The following is a 5,171-nucleotide window of genomic DNA, read 5'->3' on the forward strand; positions in this document are numbered from 1 at the left end:
GGGCCCAAACACAGTGGCTCTGGCTCGTTTGGCAGAAGGATTAAAGCTCTGGGAGGAGGCACAGGGTGGGAGATAAATGAAGCATGTGGAGCCCATGGCATGGCCAGGATGGATTGATCTCCAGCACAGAAGGTATCGATGCATGGGAGGGGAGGGCGAGCCAGCACGTGCAGCGCCGTCTTGCCCTGCTTAATCTGCTGTTTGCACAGTTTCTTTGGCTTTAAATTTTTTCTTTTTTTTTTTTTTTTTGTCAATGCTTGATATTGCAAGTGTAAAAACACCGCCCAGGCTAGCAGCTCTGGGGTGGCTTTCTCCTCCCGTCTGCGTAATATCAGTGTTTGCTGAGCATGTGTCATTTCACGATATAGCCAGAATAACGTGTGGTGGTGAAATCAGGGCCGTTGACTCAGCAGGAAGCGTGGCAAGGATGCTTTGCCTGCGTTTTAAGGGGAAAACAGGCTGGTTCAGGGATTTGAGGCTCCATGGGAAAACCAAGATGCTGTGTACGGAGGTTAGTAAGCGCTGAGCATGCCGGGGAGGGGATGAGGATGGAGAGGGGCTCAGTAAGGCGAGGGAATAGCGTGGGAAAGGCTCCAAGGACGCAGCTCGGGAGAGAAAGCAAATTGTGCTGTTTTGCAGGAGCATTGTGGTCAGGAGAAACACAGGTGGGTGAGGACTTGAGCGAAGAGAAGCTGCCACGGTGCTGCCAACTCTCGATCCCCCTCCACCTCCCTGGCCCAGTTCTGCCACCGTGGCCGTGCCCTCCTCTCCTCATCGCATTGGGAAGGACCCAGGTGTACTCGCTGCCCCCGTCACCGGGTCCTACTTTAGACCAAAATGCATTAGGTTACGGGCAAAAAAAAAAAAAAAGAGGCAGCAGCAGGCCACAGAAGTTAAATTTAATTGAGATAATATGGGTCAGCTCACCGACCGGGGACGGAGGAGCAACCTACTTCTCCCCAGCCAGCCCCAGCTAACCTGGTTTGCAGCACTGCCAGGGCTCCGCACCCCTGCCCGGGACTGGCAGCTTGGAGAAACACCTCTGGTAGCCTCAGGTTTGCCAGCAGGAAAATAACAGGCCATGAAATGCCAGAGGCAGCGCAAGCCACAATAAATTACTTTTCAAAATTATTGATGGTGAAAATACAGAATAGCACAGGGAATTTTTTTTTCTTCCCTCCTCTCCCCCTAAAAAAAACAGCTAAAATCACTCATGTTTAGTGGTGATCCTCCACCTGCAGCTTGGGATCTGGCCATCAGCAAAGGCTTTACTCATCTAATAGGTTTCTTCTTAGTGATGCTGCAGCACAACAGCTTTGTAGTGAGACCTTTGCAGGGTACCCATAGCTGCAGATACAGGATTCTACCCCACAGCCCCTGCCTAAAGCACATCCAGCCTCAGAAAGTAATAACAAAGCTCTCCCATTTCCATGTGCTACACCCACTGTTTGAGTAGTGGCTCTGAAAGCACCAGCTCTAGATGCTGTAAAAAAAAAAAAAAAAAAAAAATCAAACTCCCAGCCTTGCTGTTTTAATAGCAGGGATGGGAAGAGAAATATCAGGTGGCAGCAACACCAGGGCTTTGCTCTACTATAACAGATAGGCTGTGACCTGTTTGCTGTATTTGAAGCTTGAAATAGAGCCTTATGAGTAATGTGGTTCAGGTGCTTATCACTAATTAATTAATTCTTTTGTACGGTGGATACCTAATTAAAGCAGTCTAAGGTAATTCCTGGTGGGGCTTAAACTAATGGGACTGATAACGGGGTTATTTCTTTGCAGATGTAACTTGTTGGGTGATTCCCAGCGGCTGGGAAGGGTTATTAGGCTTCGTGTGAGTGTTACTTAAAATAAAATTCTAATAAAGGTTTGATTCAGGTGAAATGATTTCTTGTTGCGATGGTTTCTACAGCTGAGGGCTTCCCGTGCTGCAGAAGTTGTTCAGGTGGAAAGGCGAGGCTCTTGGCACTATATGCTAAAGGAGCGTGTTTAGTTTTATTTTAGCTGGGCTGAAAAATGCTTTTTACAGAAGGATAAGCCCAGCAGCGTGGCACAAGCTACTGCAAAATCCATGTGCTCCTTCCGATTTGCTGGTGTTACAGGAAGTCTGTCTCTTAAAAAAATGTGCCATTTTAGCCAAATCAGGGCAACTCAGTGGCTTGCTCCAATTCCTTTGGGGTGGCTGCACCCCCATGCTGATGGGCAGGCAGTTGGTAAGTCACTGTGGCCTTGAATTCGGGGTGAATTTGCATGAGGCTCGGGGTGGGTTTGTCCCTTTGGGAGAGGTGTTGGCACAGCCAAATACCCAAACCCTTTTGCAAATGTGATGCTGGGTTAAACACCTCCGCCCTGCAGCTCTCCCTTCATCCCTTCATTTTCAAACCTCATTTTGCACTTACCCTAAAGGTCTGTATCTGGACCCTGGCAAGCAGGATGTTAAAAAAACTGAAACCCAAGAATGGATCAGTTAATTAACATGAAATAATAGCTCTTGTCTGCTTCCCTTAATTAAGGGTCAGGAGTTCAGAGCTGTATGAACAGATGTTGAACTCCTTTTCCTGGTACACGAGCTCATTGCTTCCTCGGCAGCTTGAACCATTTCTCTCTCTTTTTTTTTTTTTTTTTTTTTTTTTTCCTGGGCGAAGAGGCAGGGAACTGGGATTTTTGAGAAAGGTGTGTACGAAGAATTTATTTCAGAGCCAATTTGAGTTGTTTTGGGGAAGGAATCGAGAAATCATAGGTGTGTCTAATTAAAGGGTGATTTTGGTTTTCTAGAGGTCTCTCTATGGGGAAAAAAGAGAGTTTTGGGGGGGTTTCTGCTCTTTTCTGCCCAGCTAGGAGGTGGTGCATGCTTCCTAGAGCCTCCTTTACAGCAGAAACTTCTGCCCCATGAAGGACTACCCAGCCTGCTGCCACTTCTTCAGTAGGAAACGGGTTTCATGGGATGGATTTGGTCGTCAAGAGACAGTCGGGGTTTCAACAGGAATTTTTTATTTGGTTGATTCATTCATGCTTTTATTGTAGAACTGCTGCTCCATCGGTGTGGGGGTGTTGGTAGAGCTGGGTTATCACCAGCTGCCCCGACGTGGTTAAATCAGGGTCACTTCAGCCTGGGAAGTACTTTGCCAGGCAGAGAATAATCATAAAGACAGGGTTTGCTGTGCTATACAGCGAGGGTGCAGCGTGTTATACTAGGCTTTCCTTGGCTGTTGCTGCAGTAGAAATGCAAAATAATACTCAAGTATTTTCGAGGATATCTGTGTAGCGTTTCAACTGACGTTAAAAGGTGCATTGACCAGGAGAGCAGGTAATGCCACCGATCTCCAGCCTGGGCTGACCCCCAGGCAGGGGAAAGACCCTCCAGTGTGGGAGAAACCTGGGGGTTTGTCATGCCCTGAGGCTTAGTGGCCACTTTTCCAACAGTTTCGTGGACTTGATGGGGAGAAATGTGGGTGTCACACTCGAGGGGGGATGTGGGACCACGGAGGAGCCCCCCATGTTGGTGGAGGGGGAAGGAAGGTGAGAGCTCTGCTGTGGGGGCTGCAGGCACATGGGGAGGGGAGGTCTGTGCCGGTGGCAGATGGCAGAGGGGCTCCCATCAGCTCCTCTGCCAAAAACCACCTGCAGGACTCTGGGGTGAAGTGTGACCTGTCTACATCCCACCTCAGCACTTCTCCTCTCTGCCCGGTTTCCTCCTCTTTCTCTTTTCCGTATTTACTGCTCTGTCTGTGTGCTGGAGACACTTTGGTCTATCCAGGGGACTTCAAAGATTGTGGAGATGTCTCCATCTTCCAGCCCGACAGGGAGGTTGGGGATGCCCTAGACAGTGTGGGTGCTGCTTTGCAGGAGGCAGCTAATGGGGCATTTCTGAGAAACTCTGGTTTTCCAGGGGGCACCGGTGGTTTTAGGGAATTTCTGGAGCTGCGTGTTCTCCTCTCAGGCAAGTTTCATAAAAATAAAATGCCAGCAGCTGAGAGCAGTAGTGTTTTTTTAAAATCTGGGTAGGATGAAGACTAACTGCAGCTTGAACAGGGCAGCAGCTGTGTCCTTTACTGCCAGGGTTTTGCTACAAGCCTGCCCGGGGGTTTGCAGGGCAGAGCCTCACCGTGTTCCTACTCCTCCGCTCACGTGCACTGCAGCGAGTCTGCAGCCTCCCACTGACCTCTGGGTATGTTTTAATGTTTCATTAAATTAAAAAAAAATTACAAACGACAACAACAACAAAAAAAAACCCTCCCAACCCTTAAATCATTTTAATTTTTAGCGAAGTGCAGTGGTGATGTTGCTCAGCCCCAGCGGGGAGAGCAGAAGTGGAGCCTCTGCTTAAAGCCTCTGCAGCAGGAGAGCCCAAAAGGCGGTGCTGGGGCTGGCGTGACGGGATGTGTGCCCTTATCTGTCTCCTCTGGTGTGTCACACCGAAACGTGACAGCCGAGGCCTTTTTCTTTCTGTGCCACAGCATAATCAGGTAGCGGGAAGCCTGCCTGTGTCCCCCCCCCCAGCAGACATTGCCCCTGCTTGTCCCTGGGAGGCATCACCATGAGCGTGCGTGGGTGCAGAGAGCACGGCGAGGGGCCGGGGGGAGGTCAGAAGTGAGTCAGCAAAATGATTGGGTGTTTTTAATCTGGATGAAAACTCAGGCCATGGGAAGAAGGTGATGCTCAGCAGCAGCTTCTCTTGCTTGGACCGCTAGACCATGTATTTGGGCAACCTTACTCTCTGGTATTTGGCCAAGCTCCCTGGGGCACCCGTCCTCCCAAGTGCCTGCTCTGTGCACACTGCTGGGTTTGCCCCTTGTGCATTAAAACCAAACACTTTTCCCCAGGTTTTTCCCCCAAATGGCAGCTTTTCCTTTTTAGGGGTACGTTCCCAAAGGTCCTGGGGCTGCCTGGGGGGGGGGGTCACACAGCTTTTTGGCTTGGTGGAAATCTCCAGCTGCATCAGCTGGGGAAATGATGCTGCTGTTAAACTCCTGACCTTCAGCACAGGAATTGGCCACGCCGGTGGTGGAGCCTTGGGTCGATGCTCCTTTCCCGTGGTACCCGCCTGGAGAGAGGCACCATTTCCTATGAATGGTGGCAGGAGGGACCGGAGCAGATTTTCCAGTTTGTGCTGGCTGGTGGCTGATCCTTCACCCGCATCATTTCTTGAAAAAACAAAAAAAAAAAACCCC

At 49.9% G+C, this 5,171-nt stretch overlaps 1 protein-coding gene across 1 annotated transcript in view; it reads left to right on the plus strand.

Annotated features, from left to right (window-relative positions):
- The first annotated feature begins 52 nt into the window (after nucleotides 1–52).
- Nucleotides 53–5,171, plus strand: part of GNG2 (G protein subunit gamma 2) — a 15,913-nt gene continuing 10,794 nt past the window's right edge. Inside the window, exon 1 of the mRNA XM_026849919.1 lies at nucleotides 53–132. The gene's annotated coding sequence lies outside the window, so the exon portion shown is untranslated. The remainder of the gene's footprint in view (nucleotides 133–5,171) is intronic.

The sequence above is a fragment of the Athene cunicularia genome (assembly GCF_003259725.1).
Source record: "Athene cunicularia isolate RWA chromosome 5 unlocalized genomic scaffold, athCun1 chr5_part1, whole genome shotgun sequence".
Lineage (NCBI taxonomy): Eukaryota > Metazoa > Chordata > Aves > Strigiformes > Strigidae > Athene > Athene cunicularia.